A 12,881-nucleotide genomic window follows, 5' to 3' on the forward strand; every position below is an offset into this window, starting at 1 on the left:
GTTGCAGGCGTCTATTTGCAGTGTAGACATCCCCTTAGAGCCTGCCTCTCAGTTCAACCTAATACTTGAGATCTCACTTTTTCCACTCTCTTCCAGGGACACCAGCTGGGTTGCTCCACCTAATAGTCCCTAGGTTTATATATAGGTAAAATATTTCAAATGTGGTGTTAGTGCCTAGTCTGTAACTGATACCTTACCGAGGCAGGACACTCTCAGTGGAGAGTCCTTGTCTCTGTAACTTGCTTCCCCCATTGCTCCAACAAAGCCCAAGTTTGTTGACTTTCAGGATCCAGTGGAAGGCCAAATTTCTTACCCAGATGAAATTGTTTCTCTTCTCTTGAGAGCTTCTTTTGGTTCTTCTCTTTATTAGTTACAAATTTCTGTGATTTCCCCCATTGTTGTCCATGCCATCAGAGCCTGGGCTGGGCAGATTTTACATTAAAAATAAGTCAACATTGAAGCAATTAGTATAAATGAGTTCAGACAAATGGGCAGGCAGAGTTTCTTCACTGATTATCTGTCTATCTTGCCCCTTTATCCTTATGTTTAGCACAAGAGCTGCATAAACAGTGTAAAAGGTACTAACTACATATCCAACCTCAGTGACGCTGGTGTAAATCCAGAGAAATTTAACTGGAATCACTCTGGATTCACAGTGGTGTAATGACAGGTTTCAGAGTAGCAGCCATGTTAGTCTGTATTCGCAAAAAGAAAAAGGAGTACTTGTGGCACCTTAGAGACTAAAATTTATTTGAGCATAAGCTTTCGTGAGCTACAGCTCACTTCATCGAATGCATCTGATGAAGTGAGCTCTAGCTCACGAAAGTTTATGCTCAAATAAATTTGTTAGTCTCTAAGGTGCCACAAGTACTCCTTTTCTTTTTACAGTGGTGTAAGGGAAGGTCAGAATCAGGACCCTTGTTTCTAAGGAATCTGATTCATTCAGAAATCTGGCAGCTTCCTGTGTCAGGTGAAAACAATGAGGAGCACATATATATACTAACAAATTTATCTGGGCATAAGCTTTTGGGGGCTAAAGCCCACTTCATCAGATGCATGGAGTGGAAAATACAGTGGGAAGATATATAGAGCAGTACATGAAAAGATGGGAGTTCCCTTACCCAGTGGCGGGGGGGGGGGGGGGAAGGTCGAGAGTTGCCTTACCCAGTGGGCCCACTTATTTGATTTGTCTTGACCCCCCACACTGGTTAAGGCAACTCCCATCTTTTCACATACTGATATATACATCTTCCTACTGTATTTTCCACTCCATGCATCTGATGAAGTGGGGTTTAGCCCACAAAAGCTTATGCGCAAATAAATTTGCTAGTCTATAAGGTGACATGTATTCCTCATTGTTTTTGCTGATACCGACTAACATAGCTACCACTCTGAAATGTGTCAGGTGAATCTCCCTATTAACTCACATAATTAATATGCTACCCCTTTCTAAGATTAAGGGCTCAGTTATGGTGCTTATAAGCCTATGCCCAGTCTGAGAAGGTTAGGAAGCACACAACCTGAGTGCTGATGCCTGGAGGTATTATACCTTTCACCTACAGATACCTGGAAGGTGCATGGGGAGGGCCACTCTTTGAGGCACCTGTTCCACAGGCTAAGCCAGTGCTGTCCCCGGTACTGCCATCTTCACATGAAGGTAGGTAGGGCTTGCGCAACCCTCTGGAGCTGCTAGGCCTGTTAGCCACCTATTCGCCTTCTGCTTCCCAGCACTTGTAGCCAAATTATGTCCAGCTGCCAGGATGCACTGGCGGAGGATGGAAGGCAATCCTCATGCTTCCTGCTTATAAAGTGCATTCATGGAGAAGCATAATATTAAGGAGACATTTAGTGGAAAGATATAGTGAGATCAATATTAGGTCATATTTACTTAACACAGGTTTCATCTTACTATAAAGTCATTAGTATTTGGCTCTTGATAACAGTGGGCTGAACTGATTTTTATTGTTCACTATCTTTGGCAAGTGCTTTCTATAACATTATTTCAGATCATTTCATCCATATTTTCTTGAGTGCCTTTGCTAATGCATTTTTAAGTTGAGATTTTTAAGTAATGTTCATGCGCCTAGCACAGTCGCACAGTGAACTACCTGGAGATAGTGTGAGCTGTGCCCTTGGCAACCAGGATGGCTGACAGCATGCAAACGGCAACACACAGTTCCTTACTCCCCAGCATGTGGTGGGGCATTGGGATTGCATTAGTCTATTCTTGCCGCATTCCAGTATATTAAAATAACCACTCGTCACTTGTTTCTCAGCTGGGAAGGAGGTGGGCAATAGTAAAGCCTTAGTCCATCAAATCCCTTGAGTTTTACGGCTATCTGGTAAATCACTCCATATGCTCTTTGTATCCGTTTCCCTTTTGTAGCTCTCAAAGGGACATAACTGCAATATTTGGCATATGATGAAAAATAGGAAAATATAATTCAGCCAAAATATTTTAATACAAGAAAATGTATTAAAAACATTCTACATTAAAAACAGTTTTGTTTAAGGAGGTATCTTTAGCCACTATTTTTTCCCCAGGAGGAAATGGGTTCTTTTACCATAAGGCTAGGATTTGGGGCTTTCTTCCACCCTGTCCCATGATAACTCTGGTACCAAGTATAATAGACACCAGAGATAGGGTGACCAGATGTACCGATTTTATAGAGACTGTCCCGATATTTGGGGATTTGCCTTATATAGGTGCCTATTACCCCCATCCAGGTCCCGATTTTTTACACTTTCTGTCTAGTCACCCTAACCAGAGATCTCAGAAATACTACTATTTGGGGGCAAGAGGAAGAGAGTAGTGTGTGTAGCTTGTAATGGTCCTCAGTGGTCTGTGTGTGGCCAGTTCCTCTATAACTCAGCTAATCTAGTCTCCTTCCTCTTGTCTGTCTTGTAGATGGTTAGTAAATATTATAGTGCCTTGGAATAGGCTGGTCTACACCTCTTATCTTTAGTGCTTAGTCTAAATGAATTGTATTAACAGGCCAGAAAATCCTAACTCCCAGTACCAAAGGGCTCCAAAATCCTTTGCAGTTTTTGTGCCGTAGATAGCATCAAAAGTGACACATCATCCTCAGAGACAGTGACTCACAGCTAGGGCTTTAGATGTTGTTTTTAAAAAACAAAAAAAAAACAAAACAAAAAAAAAACTTATCTCTTAACTGTATCAAACTGAACAAGTTGGAGGCACAACCCCAAATGGCTTCTTAATTGCCAAAATAATTACTTCAAAAGCAAAGATGACCAAAAGCAGAGATGAAAAATGCTCACATCAATTTCCGCTCTTAGTGACTTTCCCTGCTCTGGAAAGAGTCTTGTATCCTACATTAGAGGCTTCAGGCAGATTTTATAATACATGGTCAGACTGTCTCTACCCTTATGATTTAAAATATTTGTTTTGTGTATAGTGTAGTGAGTCTATTATTACTTTCCTCCCTATCATCTCATTTCTGCTATATAAATGCTGGGCTATCCATTGTAACTTTTTGTCTTGGCCCCAGTATATTTATCTTGTTTTGGAAACTTTTTATTAAGGCAAAGTTACAGTACTACATCTTACATCACATATTACTTATTCAGGATCAGATTACTATTCAAAGAACCTGGCAAAAGATTCTGGCTTGCTGGCTAGGGAGCTCTCCTCCTCTGAGAGTGAATAAGCTCCGTTAGGATCAGGGCCTTACTATCTGTAAGATGATAGAATAACTCCAAAATAAAGAACACAGTTGCAGTTCAGAAGGTTTCTTCTTCAAGGGATAATGTTTACAGCAAGAAAGCAAAATAAATGACTATGCTCTAAGCAGAATAGGAAACAGACCATTCTCTCAACTTGGGGTCCAGTCCACTCCTACAGCCCTGGGTATGGGATCCAAACGCATCTTTCCCCTTTGCCTCCCAAACAGTCAAATTACAGGTAGCTGGTAATGAAGAGAGCTATGCCCCCAACCAATTAAATCCTCGCTCCTTCCTTGAGTGTAAAATAAATAAATAAGACCTTTGTAGTAGATGCCTGTCTTTCCCCACTTTGCTCCAACAGCACAATGAAGAGGGGAGGAGATTCAAGTCCCTTTTAACCCCTCCACTGCAAGCTGCTGGCTTTTAGCCCCTCTGAGAGTTCCTTCCCCCCAATGAGACTATAGAGCAGTGCTGAGGTCAGAGCATGCTCAGGTGTTCTTTGTGGGAATGCAAGATTCATCCCAAAGCATGTGAGCACAGGTGCAGCCGCAGTGGAGCTGCACCAGAGGCATTAGTGAGAGAAGTTTGAGGGAGAGGAAGCAAAGAGCTGGTTGCTCTATGATTTCAAGGAGACAGCAGGTAGGAGCCTGTTAGTGGGGTCAAAAGTAGGAAGTATGGAAAGAGGCCTGTGACCTGACAATGGAGTTAGAAAGAGGCTGGGGACTGTGTCCCAGTGAGGAGGATGAAAGGGAAAGCCTATGACTTAGTGAGTGGGAAAGAGGTGGGATACAGAGTGGAGGTGGGGCCTGTTTGCCCATTTTCAGGTGAGCAGCGGTGGGAGTACAGCAAAGGAAGGCAGCAGAACTGATTTATTGAGGGAGAAAGAAGAACCTTGGATTGGTTGGATGATTTCATTTGGGAGTTCAGAAATAATTGTGTGTGTGTGTGTATATGAAGGGGGAGGGGTCAGAAATAATTTTTTGGGAGGAGGAGGGAGTGGGGGGTATCTAATTGCCAAGATGACCACTAATTTTGAGCACCAACTGCTACTGAGCTAAATTCTAGCACCCCTTCCCCCCATCAGCACCTAGGTAAGGGGAAGGGGAAGCTGAGCTGAAGTTTAACCCCTTGATCTCCAGGGACCAGGTAGTGCCTCTGTAACCTGGCATTATTTTGTTGTTGTTTGTTTTAAAATCCTTCTCCTACGCTCCCCTTTCTTCTTCTGTTCAAGCTCACACTTTCCCACCATAGATTCAAAGCACATCTCAATATGTGTGCTTTCCACAAACGCCGCTTTAGAGGTTCCCTCCTGTGTGAAATGACCAAAAGCAGCTCTTCTTACAGCAGTGACTGACAGGTGACACTTCTCCGACAGGTGCAGCTCTGCACAGTGGGTTGGCGAGTTGTCAATTGCTAGTGACAGACGGACAGAGAGAGAGAAGACCAACCCCCCAGAACATTACAAAGATCCCAATATGCAGTACTGTTTGTTGGGCATGAGCGGGTTCATCTTAGGGTGACTCTTTGCCTCTTCCCCTGGAATTTTGGTAGTTACAGCTAACAGTTGTACATTCTGGGTCAGACTTTCCTCCCCCACCAGAGGAACTCTGTTGTCTTCAGTGGAGTATTTGCACCTGTAAGAAGAGCGCATACTGTACATAGAGATACTACTTTCATGTAAACCTTAAGTTTTTCATGTAGTTAATGAGGTGCAAAGCAAATTAAGGAACCCCAAAATAAACTGTTACATCTGTGCTGTGGAGAAAAACAATTTTTTTACAACATTATCTATCTCCCTAAAGAGAAAAGCATTGTGTATTGATTGTGACTGATGTAACAAATGACCCAACATTTGTCACAATATGATTCTGACAAATTTGAAAATATGTAGATGCTAAAGAGTTAACAGCATTTCTTTGCTGTCCTAAGCGGATATCCGCCTTCCTTTCTGTCACACCTGGCCAGTACTAGGAGCTGATGATAAAGCTGCCACTGAAACAAGTAGCTCTCTTCATGTGTGTTCAGTCATTCCACAGCTATGAATATTGTCTTTTAGAAGAAAAGAGTTTCAATAGTATGGGTTGATTTTGATAATCATCTTACAATACAGGAATTTGAAGAGTGGTAACATTCAGAGAGGAGAGAAGGAATTGTTTTGAGTAGATTAGGGAACTATAATTAGAATGGTTGAAGAGAACCAAATAAAATTTTAGGATGGACTTCAGAAAAAGCTCTCATAACAGTGAGGTTGAATAGAATATGAAATAGCTGTGTTTTGGGGAAAGTGTTGTGAATCACATTGCTGACGTTACTGAAAAACTAGACTGGACAAAGTACTCAAGTATGTTCTGTAGAAAACAATAATCTGGCATGGAGATGGAGTAAATGATTTAATAAGATGTCTTTTTCCTTCTCTAATTTTTGAGATTCCTGTGATTGATTGACAATTTTCTGCTTGCTAGGCTTATATTCACTGTTAAAATTCTCAGGCATAAAATTACTTGGAGTCTGAATCTAATGTAATTACAAGGGGTGTGCCAAAGCTACAACAGAGTTGCCTCGGAGAATGGCTTTGAAATTTTAAGATTGATAGTTAGGGCTCAATCCTTCAAAAAGCTACTGGCAAGTACTTCCTGCAATGTGCTTAGTCCCTTTATTGTAAGGGACTCAATGAATGCTGAGAGCACTCAGCTGAGAAAATTCAGTGTCTAGGAGCACAGGCGCTTTATAACTTGCACCCTAAGGCCCTAATCCTGCAAACATCTACATGCAGTGTAACTTTGCTCGCTTGATTAGTTCCATGGACTTCATTGGGGTTACTCTTTTATGTAAAGTTATATCCCTTTTTGTCATAAAAATGTCAGGACCATTTACAACGTTAGCTAATCTTTACAAATGCTCTGTGATGTCAGTATGCCGTTTACAAACTAGTAAACTGAAGCATGGTGACTTGCCCAAAGGCACACAGTGAGTCAGAGTTGGGACAGAACAAGGTCTCCTAACTCAAACTTTCCCCATCAATAAGGAAACATTTGAAGTGTTTTTTACGAAATATTCAATAGAGGGGTTGGGTACTTTAACCAAAAAGATATAAAAACAAAAAGCTTCAAAAAGGACTGCACACCACAAGGGCCTGCTTCTGCAGACTCCTATGTGGTTTAATTTTACTGATGGGAATAATCTTAGTGACTTCAATGGGATGGCTCAAGCAAGAGAAGTTGTGTGTGCTTAAGGGTTGAGGCTTAAATATTAATATGAGACTAAAATGAATACATCCCCATGCTAAAAGAAAAGGAGTACTTGTGGCACCTTAGAGACTAACAAATTTATTAGAGCATAAGCTTTCGTGAGCTACAGCTCACTTCATCGGATGCATTTGGTGGAAAAAACAGAGGAGAGATTTATATACACACACACAGAGAACATGAAACAATGGGTTTATCATACACACTGTAAGGAGAGTGATCACTTAAGATAAGCCATCACCAACAGCAGGGGGGGGGGAGGAGGAAAACCTTTCATGGTGACAAGCAGGTAGGCTAATTCCAGCAGTTAACAAGAATATCAGAGGAACAGTGGGGGGTGGGGTGGGAGGGAGAAATACCATGGGGAAATAGTTTTACTTTGTGTAATGACTCATCCATTCCCAGTCTCTATTCAAGCCTAAGTTAATTGTATCCAGTTTGCAAATTAATTCCAATTCAGCAGTCTCTCGTTGGAGTCTGTTTTTGAAGCTTTTTTGTTGAAGGATAGCCACTCTTAGGTCTGTGATCGAGTGACCAGAGAGATTGAAGTGTTCTCCAACTGGTTTTTGAATGTTATAATTCTTGACGTCTGATTTGTGTCCATTCATTCTTTTACGTAGAGACTGTCCAGTTTGGCCAATGTACATGGCAGAGGGGCATTGCTGGCACATGATGGCATATATCACATTGGTAGATGCGCAGGTGAACGAGCCTCTGATAGTGTGGCTGATGTGATTAGGCCCTATGATGGTATCCCCTGAATAGATATGTGGACAGAGTTGGCAACGGGCTTTGTTGCAAGGATAGGTTCCTGGGTTAGTGGTTCTGTTGTGTGGTGTGTGGTTGCTGGTGAGTATTTGCTTCAGATTGGGGGGCTGTCTGTAAGCAAGGACTGGTCTGTCTCCCAAGATCTGAGAGAGCGATGGCTCGTCCTTCAGGATAGGTTGTAGATCCTTGATGATGCGTTGGAGAGGTTTTAGTTGGGGGCTGAAGGTGATGGCTAGTGGCGTTCTGTTGTTTTCTTTGTTGGGCCTGTCCTGTAGTAGGTGACTTCTGGGAACTCTTCTGGTTCTGTCAATCTGTTTCTTCACTTCAGCAGGTGGGTATTGTAGTTGTAGGAATGCATGATAGAGATCTTGTAGGTGTTTGTCTCTGTCTGAGGGGTTGGAGCAAATGCGGTTATATCGTAGCGCTTGGCTGTAGACAATGGATCGAGTGGTATGATCTGGATGAAAGCTAGAGGCATGTAGGTAGGAATAGCGGTCAGTAGGTTTCCGATATAGGGTGGTGTTTATGTGACCATCGCTTATTAGCACCGTAGTGTCCAGGAAGTGGATCTCTTGTGTGGACTGGTCCAGGCTGAGGTTGATGGTGGGATGGAAATTGCATGTATGACACATTCCACTAGCTCTCGCAAAGGTGATTTGGTAAAACACACCAGAAAGGGTATGGCTGCAGTAAGAGCTGGGGGTGTGATTCTTAGTTTCAGGAGACATACCTGCATTAGTTACCATAGCCGCAATAGCATGGGGTGGTGGGACGGACAGACTAGCTGCCCAAGTGCGGACCCTACTGAGGCTCTAGGCATGTACTTGGGGTGACTAGCGCCTCCTACCACTGCAGCTGTACTCTCTTTTTAACTCACTAGCAGGATCAGAGCTAGCATGGGCCTGTCTCCTCAAGCTGGGAATCACCCCCAGCTCCATGTGTAGACATACCCTTACAGATGTTCTTGGCCCCTCTCATACCTTGCCTTTATTTTTTTTATTCTCTAGTAAGACTTTACTGTTGCCCAAGTTCAAAGACATAGTCCTGCCCCATTTATTTCAATGGTGCAACTAAAGTTGACTTCTGCCCATGTAGGTTCTTTTATGGCTCCCATCACCATAGTATTTGACGTCAGTGTGAGCAGGACCGAGCTTCAGGTCTAGTATCTAATCTCTCTTCGGGTATGTCTATACAACAAAGAAAAATCTGCTGCTGGCCTGTGCCAGCTGACCTGGGCTCACGAAGCTGTTTCATTGCTGCATAGACTTCCGGCCTTGGGCTGGAACCAGAGATCTGGAACCCTCCCAGCCCACAGGGTCTTAGAGCCCAGGCACCAGCCCTAGCCCGGAAGTCTACACCTCAGTGAAACAGCCCCACAGCCCGAGCCCCAACCCATGACCCCAAGCTGGCTGGCATGGGCCAGCCACAGGGTTTTCCTTGCTGTGTAGACATATTCTTTTCAGCCTTGCACAGAGTAAGGCCTCACTCTGCAAAGCCAGGTCTTTGCTTCCCCAGCTGAGGCTGAGCTCAGTTTACTCCAGCACTGTCGCATATTTGCTATCATAACTACAGGGTGTGATGGTGGAGGGAGCCATGCTGAACAGTGACCCTGGTTGTTTCCCTTATCCTAAAGGCCAGCATGAATTATTTCAGCTGGAGCTGGGAATGTACTGATAACAAAAAAGTGCCATTTATCCACCATCTTTGTGCCTCTAAATATCTTTGTACCTGCCAATCAAACAAATGGCCTTTCCTTTTTAGGGAATGAAAGTGCCTATGCACTCTGGGCTATGTACTGCCCTTGATGAGCAACTTCCATTGACATCAGCGACAGTTGCACCATAGAGCAAAGACATAACGTGCTGCTTTTCTCAGGACTTGCAAGCAACAAAACTGGTCTTTTGTTCAGTTGCCCTCTGCCCTGTGTAGCTGCAACTCAGAAAAGACAGCTGTCATCTTTTCAGATATCCTTTTGAAAACCGAATGTACAATAATAAAAAATTTTAAAAATCACTAGCATTTTCTGCAACATCAGAACACTTTTAATCAACAAGAAAAGTGGAAAGAGGGGGAAAAACCCATCTCTGAGTGAGTCAGCTCCCAATGCTGCTGGATTTTATGGTAGGATCATTTTAACCCTCTGTTCTGTTATTTTCTTTGTTGGGCCTGTCCTGTAGTAGATGACTTCTGGGTACTCTTCTGGCTCTGTCAATCTGTTTCTTCACTTCAGCAGGTGGGTATTGTAGTTGTAGGAATGCATGATAGAGACTCCAACAGACTCCAACGAGAGACTGCTGAATTGGAATTAATTTGCAAACTGGATACAATTAATTTAGGCTTGAATAGAGACTGGGAATGGATGAGTCATTACACAACGTAAAACTATTTACCCATGTTATTTCTCCCCCCACCCCACCCCCCACTTTTCCTCAGATATTCTTGTTAACTGCTGGAATTAGCCTACCTTGCTTGTCACCATGAAAGGTTTTCCTCCTTCCACCCCCCCCGCCCGCTGTTGCTGGTGATGGCTTATCTTAAGTGATCACTCTCCTTACAGTATGTATGATAAATCCATTGTTTCATGTTCTCTGTGTGTGTATATCAATCTCCCCTCTGTATTTTCCACCAAATGCATCCGATGAAGTGAGCTGTAGCTCACGAAAGCTTATGCTCAAATAAATTTGTTAGTCTCTAAGGTGCCACAAGTACTCCTTTTCTTTTTGCGATACAGACTAACACGGCTGCTACTCTGAAACCTGTAACAATACAGACGTACATAAAAATTCCCCCAAGAGTAGACAGTTAAAGAAACCCCTATGATAACCCAGTGCCTGTTTCTCTGCCCCCTTCCCCGCCACCCCAGAGCCCAGGTTGGGGGCCAGACACCTACAAACCATCTCCCCTATAGCCCAGCTGCAGTGCCCCCCCAGCCTATACCCAAACCCTCTCCTCCCCAGAGCCCAGTCATGCCCCCCCCCAGCCCAGGTACCTGCTTCCTTTCTTCCCCACAGTCCAGCCATGGCCCCCTCAGCTCAGACACCGGCCCCCCTCCCACCAGAACTCAGGGATCCAGAGGGAGGAACAGCCTGATGCTTGGTCCCAGGCTTACACGGAGTTTCCTGCGTGCCACCCTCTCCATCCCTCAGGGCATTCTGGGAACTGCAGCTACCAGGAAACCTCTAGCTCCTTCTTCCTCCCCACAGCAGTGTCTTCTATGTGCGAGCTGGGGTCTGCCAGATCCAGTGGCCCCTAGTAGTGGCCAGCAGTACTGCACTTCTGTGAGGGAAAGGATATTCTGCATGCATGTTAATTTCTGCAATATTCTGCATTGCGCAGTGGTGCAGCATTTCCCCAGGAGTAAAATGATTTGCCAGGATAGCTCTCCGAATATAGCTGTCCCAGCAGAGCCCCCTAGTGTAGACTCAGCATACACCAACAGAAGGAGTATTTTTGACCGCAAAGTAACACCACCTCCCCGAATGACAGTTGCTATGCCGACAGTAACACTTGTGTGTGGATTTTTTTTCATACCCCTGACTGACATAACCATGCCGACAAAACTTTGCAGCATAGACCTATCCCCAGTGCAGACCTAGCCTCTGAAATAGCATTACAGAAATAATACATAAAAAGTAGGTGGAACTGCAAGTGCATGCATAAAATTGTAGCTGGGTTCAGTTCTCATGTCAAACAATTAGGTTAGTAGCTCCCACAGGAGTAAGCTGCTCAGGGCCAGCTGGGGGGCATGAGGGGTTGGGTAAGGAAGTGACACACTTTAGTATCATTTCCATAGGTCCTGCTTCCTGCCATAACGTCACAGCTACAGTTGTCTGGAAACTGAAAAGTTCCAGGGCAGTTTATGGTATTAATCCACTACCCATGTTGGGAAGTGGGCAGTAAAAGATTAAAACAAGAAAGGGAGCTCTCATCTTTCCAAGGAAGAGGGAGGAGCTGTGAGTGAGTCCTACTTACTCAAGCCAGGAAATGAGGGGGAGTCGCATAGTGTCCACTAGTGTGAAGTTTGGTTACCTGCCTAAGTGGGGTAGCCCCTCATGAACATGAAGTTTGACCGCACATTTCTGTACTGGCTCTCAGTTTATTTCTGAGTGCAGATAAAAGTGTTGGTTATCATCTAAAAAGACAAGAATGGCTTGGCAACCTCCAACATCTCTTTTTCTGTGGTTGTATTCCACAGGAAAGCGCTTTGCTCTCTTCCTGCAGAACAGCTGAGTCCCAGTTGTTTGTTATGCTGTAGCTTTGTTAACATACTTTTATTTAATTTGAGTGCATTGCCCGAGAGTGTTTACTGCACCTGGGTAAAAAATGTTGGCCAAACTTTATTTATTTATTTATTTATTTTAATGCAGGTTCAGTGACACTGAAATAATTCAAAATTCATATCAGTTTTGCCAAGTTGCTCTGGGTAGGAAAAAACCTAACGGAAAAGAAAATCAAAACATTGTATTTTGACATTTTCAAAATGAAATGTTCTGATTTTTCCAGTGTGAGATGATTTTTCATTTCAAAATTTCCTGTTTTTCCTAAATAAAATTAATCAAAAATGGTTAAAATCTAAATGTTTAGATTTTGTCAAAATGAAACATTTTGACCCAAAACAAACATTTTGCCTTTCGCATTCACCACAAATTTAGAGATTTTTTTGTTTTGGTGAGGTCTGAAGCAATTTTTTTTTAATTGCCAGTGAACTGAAAAATTTGTTGTTTGCACAGCTGCAGTGTGTAGTCTATCAGCCGGTGTGTGTGTGGCAGAGGCATGCCTGAACTTTATTTGTACGAATTCTTTGAGTTGTGTCGGTTGTGGGAACTCAGTTATGGCAATGAAGGGCACACTATGAATCTGAAAAATAGCATTTATATAGTTCTTGATATTTATTTAAGTTACTGTATTATTATTATTACACCCATAAACTGACCTGATGTCTTAGATAATTTGTAATCTCCCCTAGATATTCCTTGTACTAAAGATAGGAAAGCATAGGGGATACCATAAACACTGATTTAACATTGTCTAGGACAAAACCGGGACCATTTGAAAGTACATGGCACTATCTACCTGGGTTGGTTAATGAAATACCTGACATACCCAGACTTTGTTAAAAAGGTTTTACTTACTTCCCAGGGTTTTCTGGATTTGTACATACTTAACATAATGGAAATCAGC

At 43.1% G+C, this 12,881-nt stretch overlaps 1 long non-coding RNA gene across 3 annotated transcripts in view; it reads right to left on the reverse strand.

Annotated features, from left to right (window-relative positions):
* LOC119853838 overlaps nt 1-4,075 on the reverse strand; it is a 37,791-nt gene extending 33,716 nt beyond the window's left edge. For 2 of the 3 annotated variants that reach the window (XR_006280434.1, XR_006280435.1), the window contains exon 1: nt 4,007-4,075. This is a non-coding gene — a long non-coding RNA (uncharacterized LOC119853838). Of the gene's footprint in view, nt 1-313; nt 418-4,006 lie in introns of those variants that run through there. The other variant, XR_005292241.2, reaches the window with a different exon arrangement.
* Between the last annotated feature and the right edge of the window lie 8,806 nt (nt 4,076-12,881).

The sequence above is a fragment of the Dermochelys coriacea genome, chromosome 3 (genome assembly GCF_009764565.3).
Source record: "Dermochelys coriacea isolate rDerCor1 chromosome 3, rDerCor1.pri.v4, whole genome shotgun sequence".
NCBI classification, from domain to species: Eukaryota; Metazoa; Chordata; order Testudines; family Dermochelyidae; genus Dermochelys; species Dermochelys coriacea.